Genomic DNA, 13,925 nt, shown 5'->3' on the forward strand with positions numbered 1-13,925 from the left:
CAAAGTAAAATAAAACAACTGATAATGATAAAAAAAGGTAGGGCTTTGATATCTACCACTAATTATATTTAGCTAATATATCAATATGCCAATGTTTTGACCATGTTATGAATATCTAATGTTTGTCAATCTAAGGGTATTGGTGTCTACTCCGTAAGCTATTGATTTTCCTAAGCAATGAATTAGGCATGAGTGTCTACTCTAATTCTTTTTTAAAGGGTTTAGCATGGGTGTCTACTAAGTTGTTATTTAAGAAAGCATAAATCTATGGAAACCGACAAACACATGAGGCCTAGGGCATGGGTGTCTACTCTCGATTCCCCATGTTGATTAACCCAAGAATCCGATGTGGATATCTTTTGTTACTTATGGTAAACCCAGAATTAGGTCATCCAAATTGATTTAACTAACTAGTCCATACCACATACACATGTTGATCAGGCACACACATATGAGGAATTCATGAAACTAGGTATTAATCAAGTTAGACATCATAACAAGACTATCACAAAGTCCCCAATATTGAATATTAACAAAACATAACTAGGGCTTCAATCTAGCCCTACTAAATAAATTAGCTACACATAGAGTTGATGTTAAACATCTTCATAAGATAAAAGAAAAGAAAGGAAAAGAATAAACCCGAGACTTGAACTTGAAGAGCTCCAATTCTTCTCCTTACAAAGCATACCTATTCTAGAGGCTTAAGGGTCTATTTATAGGCTTTAGAAGTCCTTGACAAACTAGTAAACCTAGGAATTTCGTAGGGTTTCAAAACCTATTACAATTGGGAGTTGAAAAACCCTAATATGGAAAGAATGACAATCTGGCCGCCACTTGATATGTCTCCTGTGCACGGGTGAGATCGATTGCAACCCGTGTGCGCTCGATCGTAGGTCTGCGATCGAGCCTCTTTTGTTCTGCGCTCGAACGTTGATTGCCTGCTTCGTGCTATGTCTTCTCTGGTACTGCGCTCGATCGCAGGTAACCTGTGATTGATTGCAGTGTCAAGGGCTCCCACTTTTACCATCTTCTCTCTTTGAGCCCAAATCTTCCAGATTTACTTCATTTTCTTCCAAAAGCCTACAAAAGTATGAAAAACACAAAAATGAATTAAAATGACCTAATTAACTAAACCAAAGGATTAAAATATTCAAGTTAAGGGCTGAAAATATGAATATTTTAACACTTAACATTATTCTCAGGGTTTAGAGGTCTATTTATAGGCTTCTAGAAGTCCTTCTTATACTAGTAAACCTAGAAAATTCGTAGGGTTTTATTCTTATTACAAGTGGGAGTTGGAAAGCCCTAATATAGAAATACTAACAGTCTGGTCGCCTCTTGATGTGTCACCTACACACAGGTGTGCTCGATTACAACCCATGTGCGCTCGATCGCATGTTTGCGATCGAGCCTCTTCTGTTGTGCGCTCGATCGCGCATGGCCGCTTCATGTTTTGTCTTCTCTAGTAGTGCGCTCAATCGTAGGGAGTCTGCGATCGATCACACTATCAGGGGCTCCAACTTTTTCTATTTTCTCTCTTTAAATCCAAATCTTCCAGATTTACTCCATTTTCTTGCAAAAGCCTATAAAAGCATAGAAAACACAAAAAGGAACTAAAATAACACAAATTAACAATATTAAGGAATTAACACACATAAATTTAAGGGCTAAAATATAGATATTTTGGCACTTAACAAGTCTTCACAAATAAACAATGCTATATGTTTCTTTGACAACTTAGCGAGGCAAGTGGAAGGAGAAAGGCCAATATGCAGAAGATTGACTTTAAAGAATAGAGCTGTTTTCATAGGCCAAGGTATATATATATATATATATATATATATATATATATATATATGAATGTTTGTTTTTTTTTTTTTTTACTATCGAGATTGAAGAAGATATATAATATATCGAAGTAAGTGCTGACCTTTTCCAAAGCTATGAAGATGAGTAAATGACAAGCAGTTGAAGAGAATAACAAAAATCATATAACTTAGGGTGCGTTTGGGAGTGGGTTTTTAAAAAAATAATATGTGATTTTAAACCAAATCGCAATTTTAGGGTGTTTGAGATTGCGATTTTAAAAACGCAAATTTTAAAATCACAAAAAAATCCGCGATTTCCATAAGCTGATTAGAGGGTACTTATTTGAAAAAGTGCGAATTTAAAACAAAATCACAATTTCTATTAAAAAGATATTTGGAGCAATAGTTACCTTTTTTTGAGCGGGAATGAAAAAAATACCAAGAATACCAACCTAAAATATATTAAAACCCATATTTTCTCTTTTACTTTCTTCATCCTCTCTTTCTCATTCATCCTTTCTCTGCCTTGTAGCAGTGTGCGTCGCTGTTGTCCATCTCTCCGCCCCTCTACCAGGTAATAATCTCACCTTAATATTTTGGGAAAACTTCACTAAGGACCCCCAAACTTCCACCCGTTTTGAAATACCCCCCCTGAACTTCAAAATCTCTCAATTTAGTCCCTTGAACTTTCAATTGCTTTCAATTTGGACCCCTCCGTCAGATTTTAAACGTCACATGATGTTTATACCCCTGATTTTGTATAAAATTCCAACTTCTAAAACGTTTTTTTTATTTAAAAAAACAAAAATCAAGGATATTTTGGTCTTTTTTTGAATTTTTAACAACTAAAATTAACGGAAGGGTCCAAATTGAGAGAAATTGAAAGTTCAGGGGACTAAATTAAGAGATTTTGAAGTTCAGGGGGGTATTTCAAAACGGGTGTAAGTTTGGAGGTCCTTAATGAAGTTTCTCCTAATATTTTCTTTTTCTCCATATAAATCCTTTGCTTTTGTAAAACTTTCCACTGTTTTGGTGTTCAGTGTTATTTTATGTGGTTTGTATGATTACTGTGCCTTTTTATATATGCGTTTATGTTCTTCGACCATTTTTACAGAGTAAAGTTGTGATTTTTTTTTTCAAAATTTCATTTTGATTACCGTGCATGCATAGTGATCTGCAATCCATCATAGTATGCAGTGATAGATCACTGTACACGCATAGTCATGTAAGGAGTAACAGTCAGGAAAACATTGACAATATACATGACGAGGAGATGAAAGTGGTTCGTGACAATTTAGCCCGATCCGTTTGTGGGCTGTAAACAGTGCTTTATTATTTATGTTTTAGGCTAATTTTTAATGTCTATTAAGTTTTTTTTGGTGATTGATCAAGTACTAATTTAAATTATTGGTGAATTAAGTAACAGTTAAATTCGATAAACATTATTAGTTTAATTTGATGGATTGTTCTTGTATTTTTTATTATATGTCTGTTTGGAATATGATTCAAGAAAAAAAAAATACGGGAACAATATAAAAAAGCCCCCCAAACTACCAGCCGTTTTCGATTTTGCCCCATAATGTTTCAAAAGTGATAAAGTAGCCCCCTAAACTACCAAACTATTGCATTTTGGCCACTCCGTTAGTCAAAACCGTCAGTTTGGACGGAAACTACAAAACGACGTCGTTTTGTTGGGGGCTACTTTATCACTTTCTAAACATTAGGGGGTTAAAATGAAAACGGCTGGTAGTTTGGAGGGCTATTTTATATTTTTCCCCAAAATTTTTTTTTTCATAAAAGGGCATTGCAGTAACTTACTCATAACAAAACGACGTCGTTTTGAAGTTTTCGTCCAAACTGACGGTTTTGACTAACGAAGTGGCCAAAATGCAATAGTCTGGTAGTTTGGGGGGCTACTTTATCACTTTTGAAACATTAGGGGGCTAAATCGAAAACGGCTGGTAGTTTAGGGGGCTTTTTTATATTTTTCCCAAAAAATACAAAAACAAAAAAGGATATAGAAACAAGTAATATAGCAATATATAATTGCCTAAGTAGAAAACTCAAAGTTAATGTCAAATTATAAGTCATACTTTTGTTTGCATAGGTGTTAAAAATGGAGGCTTATAGACAATGTTAGTTATTTTATATTTATAAAGAAATGTCCTTATTGGTAATTTGGTCATGAAACCGCAATTATATGCTAATGTTATCCAAACACTCAATTGATAAAAAAAAAAATACTTTTTAGCATGTTTTACCAAACGTCTGTGCGATTTTAAAAAGTTGCGATTTTAAAAACGCAATTTTTCAAATCGCACTTATTGAAATCGCACTCCCAAACAGGCTCTTAATAATAACCAGACGGTCATAAAACCGTTAGTCTGATTTTTTCTTTAAAAACTCATCAGTATAATTTTAATGGTAAAATTATAGGAAGAATAGTAAACCAACGGCTCAAAAATTAAAAGCATGTTTGTAACATTACAACAATGCCGAGAGATAGAGGGTAGAGAGAGATGACGGAGAGTGAGACTGAGACAGATAGTGAGAGAGGAAGACGATGATATTCACGGAGAAGAGAGAGAGAGAGAGAGCTCCGCCTGCGGCCATGGCTGCGCCGTTGGTGGCTGGGCAACCCAGCTCCGACAATCAGTAAACCTGAAACATTCCAGTAGGTAAAAGCAATTGCGTATTATGGTTCTTGATGGAATGGGTTTTGAATTGTGCTTATTGGGCTGATTTTCTGGAGAAATCACGAAACAAGCATAATCCGATCCAATTGAAGGTCCAAATCCATCTTCCATTGGGGTCTCAATTAGTTGATTTGATCATCAATTCCAAGAAACTACAACCGGGAAAAAATCCCCATATTGGGAGTAAAACCTAACTCTAACTACGCTATCTCTTAAATTCCAACCAAATTAAGATCATTCAAGCAAAATGGACATAAAATCTTGTAAAAATAGTCTCGATTCCATACCGGTTTGGTTCGATTGAGTAAAAACAAAAACGAAAAGGCAAAATCTAAGCGGGTCAAAACAGGTCAAAGATCCACGATTTACCGGCCAGGTTTCGCCGGAATTCGGCGAATGCAAGCCTTGATTCTGTTCAATCTTCTCATTTTATCATTCCCGCAACTTTCAGAATATTCCGGTGATCGCTTTTTGGTTGTCTGGACGAAAAGAGGAAGCTTGGGAAAAGAATCGAAAATTCGAGATTTTGTTTAGCGGGGAGTTTATTTTTTCGTGGGTTTTAAATGACTACCGAACATGTCAAGTTTTTCTTTTCCTTTTCTTTCTTTTCTTGGCAACCAAACGGGTATTAGGGTTTGAATTGAGATTGCGTTTGATTTTTTGCCTGAGGGTATTTTGCAACAAGGATGGGGGCATTTTGGAAAAAAAAAAAAAAAAAAAAAAAAGTGATCACGTGCATCATGTGATCACTGTTCTGTTAGTCAAAGCGGCTTTGACTGACGGAATGGCTGAATTGAAAAAAAATTGAAACTTTATGAGGTGGATTGCAAAAATTAAAACTTTGAGGTTCGAATTGAAAATTATTGCCAACTATGGGAGGTAAAGTATAACTTTCCAATATTTCTATAAACTCATTATGCATACACACAAACACATATGTAAAGACATCTCATTTATTAAACAAACTGAATTTGAGTTAAGTTTATCTAAGTGGATATCGTTAAACTAACTTGTTCAATTTGCCCTGCACAAATTTCTATTGTTAAGCCAATAAGCTTTCACATATCAGCCCTCACACCTCTCAATAAATGCTCGGACACTAAGTTCTTTGATCAAGCACTTGATCGCAATACATTGGTGGCATTACAAATTTACATTATCTCTCAATTACATAGTCTAACATTACCCTTGCTGTCAATAAAGTCTCTCAATTTATGCATGATCCCTTGTATCATACATTGGTCCTATGAAGCACATACTAGATCAAGTGAAGTGGGAGGCTTTAGGTTAATGTATAGGTGTAATGCATTAAACGGACAATGGGAGTTGTTTTTCCTAAAAAAGACTTTCAATAGGAATGACCATAACTCCTGAGACTTCTTATGATATTAGTTTTAAATCCTAAGAAGATTGTAAAGTCATACGTCAATTGGAGGTCAATTTGATGCATTAAAAAATGAGACTTTTATTTCATTCAAAATTCTTTATGCATTGGGTGATCACATATGTGTAGCATTGTGATACACACATCATGTTATAAAAAATTTTATTTCTATTTTGAATTGTGTATATATATATATAATAAAATCATAGTACATAAAGAGAAAAAAAAAAAATTGTCATTAGATTTTATTATTTTAATTCCAACTCCACCGCCATGAAGGAAACGTGCTTGGAACAATGAATTCTACCAAGTGTGAAGTGTTACATATATTCTTACTATTACAGATTTGGATCACCTCGAATTTTTCTCAAATTCTGAAATCTAATTGTCCATTATATCTTAAGGTTAAAACAAATGTTACCTTTTAGTCTTAATACTCTTTTCCAGATTATTATTTTTTTTTTCAGAATTTTTGGAAGAAGTTAAAAAAAACTAAAATTTTCTTCCACTTTGACATGAGGAAGAAGAAGCATCAAGTTGTTTTTATTGTTTTTGTTTTGGGAGGGAAATGGGTTGTACGTTGTTTTTTGTTTTGAGAAAGAAACGAAATAAATAAATCACTTCTAAACAAAATAAGACTATTTATGCGTTGCTTTTTTATTTTGGGAATATAATTAGTTATTTTGTTTCCTTAATAAGACCATAACCGATGGCATTTGTTTTAATCCTTAGATATAATGGATGGCCAGATTTAGGAATTTGAAAAACTTGAATTCTCTAAGAATTTGAAAGGATCCGGATCCCACTATTACACTCTCAAATGCACATTTATTGATATTGCACAAAAATCACCATTAGATTTTAAATAGATCACTATTGAATTTTGAATTCAATGGTAACTTTTAGAAACACATAAAAAAAAGTAAGAGCTGGAGTAAGAATACATATAACATTTCTCTTTTATCAAACCTATGCTTTTGGATCCAATAGCAGCAGAAGCCTTGGCTGCTTTGTACGCTACAGAGATTTGTCGTAATCTGAGATTGCAGGCGATTATTCTTGAAGGAGATGGGATGCAGTGAGTGAATGCAGGAGACCATATAAAAAGGAAGGGCAATGATGTGGTTCATAATGTAGCCAAAATAACAAAAGGTTCTTTGATCAGGTATGGATAGAGGAGACACTAGCTGTATTGTTGACAAAAACAATGTATGATTAGGGCAAAATGATGTCCCTCAAATTATTAAAGTTTCAGAATTTTTTATTTTTTTATTTTTATTTTTAATTTTAAAGAAAATGATAGGAGGGTTCTAGAGTCAATTAAGTAAGCAAAATTATTGCCTTGGTAAGCGCGACTTCGTGAAGCGTTTCATCTTCCCATCCATTGCCATGCTTGATGGAGCCCTTCCAGAAGGATTAAAAAAAAAAATTCAAATAAAATAAAAGATTTTAGAAAATTATAAGTAAAAGAAAAGAAAAATTTCTTGAAATATGAGCATTCTAACGTTAATGGCTGCCAAAAGGCAGTTTACATGCAACTATTATATACTATTGGACCAAGTATTTTCCTGTACATCACCAGTGTGATTAAACTTATTTTTTCTTGTAAAAATTAAGATTTGAAAAAAAAAAAAATTGTGATTTAATATGATATCAGAACGAGATGTTTTAAGTTTGAATTTTAATTTTGTCAATTCATCTCATATTTAAATTAAATATTTCACGTATTGAGTCTCACCTATTAAACAAGAGTTTAAACCTAAACGTAAGAGAGAATTTTAAAATTAAATGATTAATTTTCTGAAGCTGTAAATCAATTTCCTTTTAGGGCATTTTCTTATAAATACTCTAATTAACCAATATGAAAACTGAAGCAAATGGAGAGAACAAGTTGAATGATTGGGTGGAGAGAAAGCTGAAGATGGGGTTCACGGGCTAACCTGTGGTAGGAAATGAGTTGTACATTGGTGGGGGCAGTTGGCAAGTGGGGCTCTCAAACAGCCCTGATTGACCACACAGAAGGGAGTCACGGGTTCTACATATATCATATAAAAATAACACTTAGTGCCAAAATCAACAGTATAATTATTGATATATACATATTTTATCTATTTGGGTAAAACAAAAAAGAAAAGCATTGAAAAATGAGCGGACAAGTGAGCTCCCTGAAAAGCCACGCATACAATTGGAAGGCAGCAGGATCTTCTCTCTCTTGCTCTCATCCACAAAACAGATTCTTTGGATGGCATCATATTCTTGTAACAATTTGCCATCACTAGAGAGATTAACCTTTTTGGTTGTGTGGGGGCACTTGCATGCAATTAGAGGTGGTAAGTTCTTTGGGTGGAGTCTAGGTATGTCACTCCAAAGGTGGATCACATTAATGCCAAGAATAATGCATGTATCATTACAATCCTTGATGTGAAATTTGGCGTATTGGGTTGGCTTATTAAATTATTTATGACGTTTTACATAGAAAATAGGATATGTTTATATATAATATGTTCTTTTTAAATAGTATAAGGCCTTTTAAGAAGAAATTCAATAACAAAACCTTGTGAGTTAAGATTCAAAACGGACAATATCATACCATTTGGAGTTGGTTGTTACATATAATATTAGAGCTGAAGCCTAATCTGAAATAGAAAAAACATGCATAAGCTAGATCCAAGAAAAAGGAAAATGATTGTGACATCCCAAATTGCTGTTAACCTAACTATATTCCATAATTAAAACTTATTCATCACTCACTTTCAAAGAAATGTCGAATCATTCTGCATTGGTAATGGTAGGCGAGCAAATAGCGTCATGAGAAACCAAAAGCTTTAATACTTTTATTATTATTATTTTTTTTTTTTCATACTTTTAGACGAAAGGGTGAAATATAAAGACATAAGTAATGACTAATGTGCAAAGATTTCAATGGTTTGAATGCTTCTTGGGGCCACAATATGTGTAGTGTGATTTGAGCCACAAGTTAGAGAAACAATGGGTACCACTTATTTTCATCCATTCCTTAGGGTCCTACATATTATAAGTCCATCGTGCTACGGGTGTGTACTAACTCTATTTCAAATAATCACATGATTAACCCTTAATTCTTAATTCTTTGCATGATTGCATCTTCCCCTAGCTTGTTGATAATATTGTATGTTTCTTTGGTGGAAAAAATGTCGGAAATATTAATTTTTTTTTAATTATTATTATAATTATTTGTTTTCCTGAACAGTGCATGAAAGATGGTGAGTGATGTCCCTTATAATATGCTCTATCTGCCAATTATTAATCAAATTTGGTAATGATAGAATCACCTTCTAGCATAAGGATGTAACATCCAGAGAATTAGCCAACTTGGTGGCTAAATAAAGCAGCAATATATAGCTTCACAAACATTTATATCAGTTGAGAAAAGCTTTAAAAAAGTAGCAGCCAAAACTTGACCTGTAGGCTTCCAAATATGATTATTTAAATCTATGCTATTTTAATTAAACAACGAAAAGTAAGATCATCTACTTGGTTGTACGGGCCCCTCTTTAGCTATTGGGCAAAACAAACTTTTCTTCTTGTTCATACAATGAAAATCACGTATAGCCTAAGAAATTATGAGATCTTCAAGTCTTTTCACCAATAACTAAGAATATCGAAAAGCATGGGCTCTTATCTTGCTCTTCAAAACTTTTTAACTTATTCTTGATAATACTTAATAATATAAAGTTGTTACTAAATACTAAAGAATTGGAATGATTTGTGAGAGCTACAGGCTTCTCTATTTATAGGCTTAACATGAGAGACAGAAGAGATATACTAACAATGTGGGACTACTAATCCCACTACATAGTGGAGGGCTAGGGGTTGAAAAAACCCTAGCCTCCACTAATCAAAAAACACGGCCAGGAATGAAATTTTACTCACGACCAGACGTCAACTAGAGTGGCCTTAGGCTTGAATTTTATCGCTAGCCCAATCTCCTATTCTTGCATCTCATGCATTGTTTTTTTAGCTAGCCCGTGTTTTAATAAATAAAAACAAGCAGTCCAATAAATAAAAAGTCTTACCGAATTAATTTACATTAGCTCGACAAGCTACCCAAAAGGAAAATTAAAAACCAACTTCAAATAGGCTTGACTATCGCAAGTCATTATTTAATTACAATTGATTCTGCTAAATAATTGTAATTGCATTATAGTTTACATTTTCCATTAAATCAATTAATCTCTTAGACTTTTTTTAATATTGACTTATGATTCTTCCATGAAATCTTCCGTGGCAAAATTAAAGCCAAAGACGATGTCACTTTAATTCTCCACATCTTTATCCTTGAGTAACTGATTTTATTTATTATTCTTATACATGTGAAACTCTTTTCGTCATGTACATAAGCATTTTGGTAATCCTTACCAAAATGTCCAAGTCAGGGATTGAAAAATAATTTATTCTATAAAATCTATCTCATAAAGAAATTTATTATCCTTCAAATAGAGGACTTGGATTCCTTCTTCAAAAAAATGTTCTAACAATGCTACATGTGATCACCCAATGCACAGAGAATTTTAACCGCAGTAAAGGTCTCACTCCTAAATGCATCATAGTGACCTCCACTTGACATTTGAGTTCACAATTCTCTCAAGATTTAGAATTAATATTATAAGAAGTCTCGAGAGTTACAATCATTCCTGTTGACAGTATTTTTCAGGAAAAACAACTCTCATGGCCGGTCCATTTAATGCATAAGATCTACACATCAACTGGAAGTCTACCACTGTACTTGATCCAGATAAATCATCATGGTTGATATCTAACCATCTTCGCAAATAGAATGTCCAATTCTATTATCAATTGTGAACATGAAAATATTCAAAACTACAAGATTTATGGCCTAAGACCTTGTGTGATAATCTCATTACTCACACCATAGACCATATTCAATGTAATCTAAGGACTATTTACATGCACAATATAAATAATACAATAAGCATGTCAAAAGGTTATATGTTGTATGCTCAATTAACTAAATCAGTAAATAATGACTTTTTTCGTTACAAACTGGAATATCATTCAAAGATAATACATTAAGATTTAGGGCATAATCCCCATCATGGCCTCGAAATGATCTTGGCAATATCGCATCCCAAAAATATATGATTGACAGTCTCCAATTTAAAGTTGTAGAAGGAATCAAGTCATAACGTATGCATTTCTTTTTCTTTTTGCAAAAAGGTTGGAATGTAAACATGCTACATGTAACCACGTGGATTAAATCCACTATTTATGCTTTACACTATAAATTTATAGGATATAAAGTTCTTACAAACTAGATGGTGAATTCCTCCAATTTAATTTCTCAAAGTGGCATGTGTCCCTTGAGCATGTGAGAAACACATATTTGCTTTATTAATGCTATTACAAAAGCATGTGAGAAGGACATGCTATTAGAAAAGAGAAATGCTAGTTAATGTAATTCTATCAACATTCATCCAACAAGGCCAACGTATCACTCATAATGAACCATTGGATTAATTCTTGTTAAATAACAATAATAAAAAAGATCCTGCTACAATGGAAGAGATAAAATAGAGACCAACCATTGTCTTATCCCAGCAAAAGAAGAGTTTGTATTTCTGTCTTTTAAATTCTCTTTTGGGGAATAATCTTTATTGTGTGATAATGAGATTTGGGTATATTGAGGTTTTAGGGTCTAAGTGATTTTATCTATACTATATTTTTGTATTCCATCTTTCATGGTGAATTTCTTTGTGATCGCCTCCGCCCTTAGATGTACCTCACATTGAGAAAACCACTTAAATCTTAGTTTATTTTGTGTATGAGTTCTTGCCTTATTTACCGTAATTGTTATCATTTTTTGCACAACAAGTTGAGAAGTTCAATGGGAAGAACAATTTCTCTCTTTGGTAGAGAAGGATGAAGGATTTGTTGATTCAGCAAGGAGTCCACAAGGAGTTATTGGAAAAGGCAAAGAAACCTGAGAAGATGGACAATGATGTTTCGGAAGAGATGGATGCGAAGGTTGCTAGTGCGATCTGTCTTAATTTGTCAGATTAAGTCATTCACAATGTGATTGATGAGGAAAAGACATATTCAATTTGCCAAAAACTGGAGTCTGTATATGGCAAAGAATTTGATTAATAAGATGTACGTAAAGAAGCAGCTATATGGTTTACGAATGGAGGAAAATACAGATATGCTGGAGCACCTCAACAAATTCAACATGTTGAATACATAGTTGAATTTTGCAATGAAGATTGGAGAAAAAGATAAAGCGATACTTCTGTGGGCATTGCTTCCCCCTTCTTATGATCACCTAGTTACGACATTGTTGTATGGAAAAGAGACTCTAGTGTTTGAAGAGGTGACGGGATCTCACTTGTCACATGAGACGCAGAGGAAACCTAGCAATGATCAAGCTGATGGGCTTGTGGCACGATTTAAGCCAAAGCGCGGAAGTGATAATTTTAAGAGGAAGAATAGCAGAGGTAAGCAATATCAATCTAAGTCGCGATCGGCATAGGGTGAAGAGTCTTAGTCAAATGCAAAAGATATGGAGTGGTATTATTGTCATAAGAAATGGCACTATACAAAATTTTGCAAGCTAATGAAATAAGACATGTAAGATAAGAAGAATAAAGGTTATGTAGATTTAGCCAGTGTGGTTGATAGAGAGTTTGATGATAGTGAGGTTAGCGCAGATGTTCTTTCAATTTCCTTAGGTACAGATTCTCTTATACACTCTTGGATTTTAGATTTTGCTTGTTTATATCATATGTGTCTGAATAGACAGTAGTTCGACATATTTAATTCTTGTAATGTAGGTACAGTGCTAATGGGCAATGATGTTAGGTGTAAGGCCATTGAACTAGGTACCATAAAAGTTAAGATGTTTCATGGGGTTGTCAGGATACTCACTAATGTCAGATATGTTCTAGATCATAAGAAAAATTTGATCTCAATAGGCACATTGGATTCTTTGGGTTATAGTTACAAGTGGAGCTGCATTATTGACGCCGGGCAAAACTAAGATTGTTCTAATAGTGTATAAAAGCAGTAGAAACTAAGAATTGAAGATTGAAAAGGGAATTCACGAAGAGAGAAAATAACAAATAGGGAAGAGAAATTCCCTAATCGCCCCAAATAAGCAAAGAGATAAATAACTCTAAAAGACTTAAATTTAATTGATAGTATAAACTAAATTTCAAAAAATAACAAAGACTAGATGCCTTTATATAGGCTAGGCACCTTCTAAATTAACAAGGAAAAGGAAAAACAAACCTAATTGGAAAAATAAAACAAATCCTAATAGGAAAGGAAAAACTCAATCCTTATTGAAAAAGAAAAACTAAAACACACATGCACAATTAAAATAACAATTTTCTCAAATTTCTCCTACATCAATTATGCACCTCGGCAGAACCATATAATGATGATAAGATATGCGGCTTGGTCATTTAGGCGAGTGTAGTATGTTTGAGGTTCACAAGATAAATCTATTGAAATGTGTGAAGTCATGTAAATTGGGTTTCTGCAAGTATTGTGTATACAAGAAGCAACGAAGAGTCAACTTTAAGGTGGCATCTCATACAAGCAAATGTGTTCTCGACTATGTTCACTCAGATGTTTGGGAACTAGTGGTGGTGCCATTAAACAGAGGTGCACTTTATTTTGTCAGTTTTATTTATGATTTTTCAAGAAATGTCTAGGTTTATTTTATAAGGTACAAGTGAGAGGTTTTCACCATCTTCAAGCAATGAAAGACACAGGTAGAAAATCAGACTTGAAGGAAAGTGAAGTACCTCCGACAATGGGTTAGAGTACAAAGGCACTGCATTCTTGAGAATTCTATAAAACAGAAGGCATTACTAGTCACTTCACAGTTAGAGGGACTCCTAGCAAAACGAAGTTACCAAAAGGATGAATAGAACACTGCTAGAAAAAGAGAGATGTATGTGGTTGAATGCAAGATTGCCAAAGAGTTTCTGGGCGGTAGTGATGTGGTCTTTTTGTGTGCAAAAATAATCAATA

The sequence above is a fragment of the Corylus avellana genome, chromosome ca11, assembly GCF_901000735.1.
Source record: "Corylus avellana chromosome ca11, CavTom2PMs-1.0".
NCBI classification, from domain to species: Eukaryota; Viridiplantae; Streptophyta; class Magnoliopsida; order Fagales; family Betulaceae; genus Corylus; species Corylus avellana.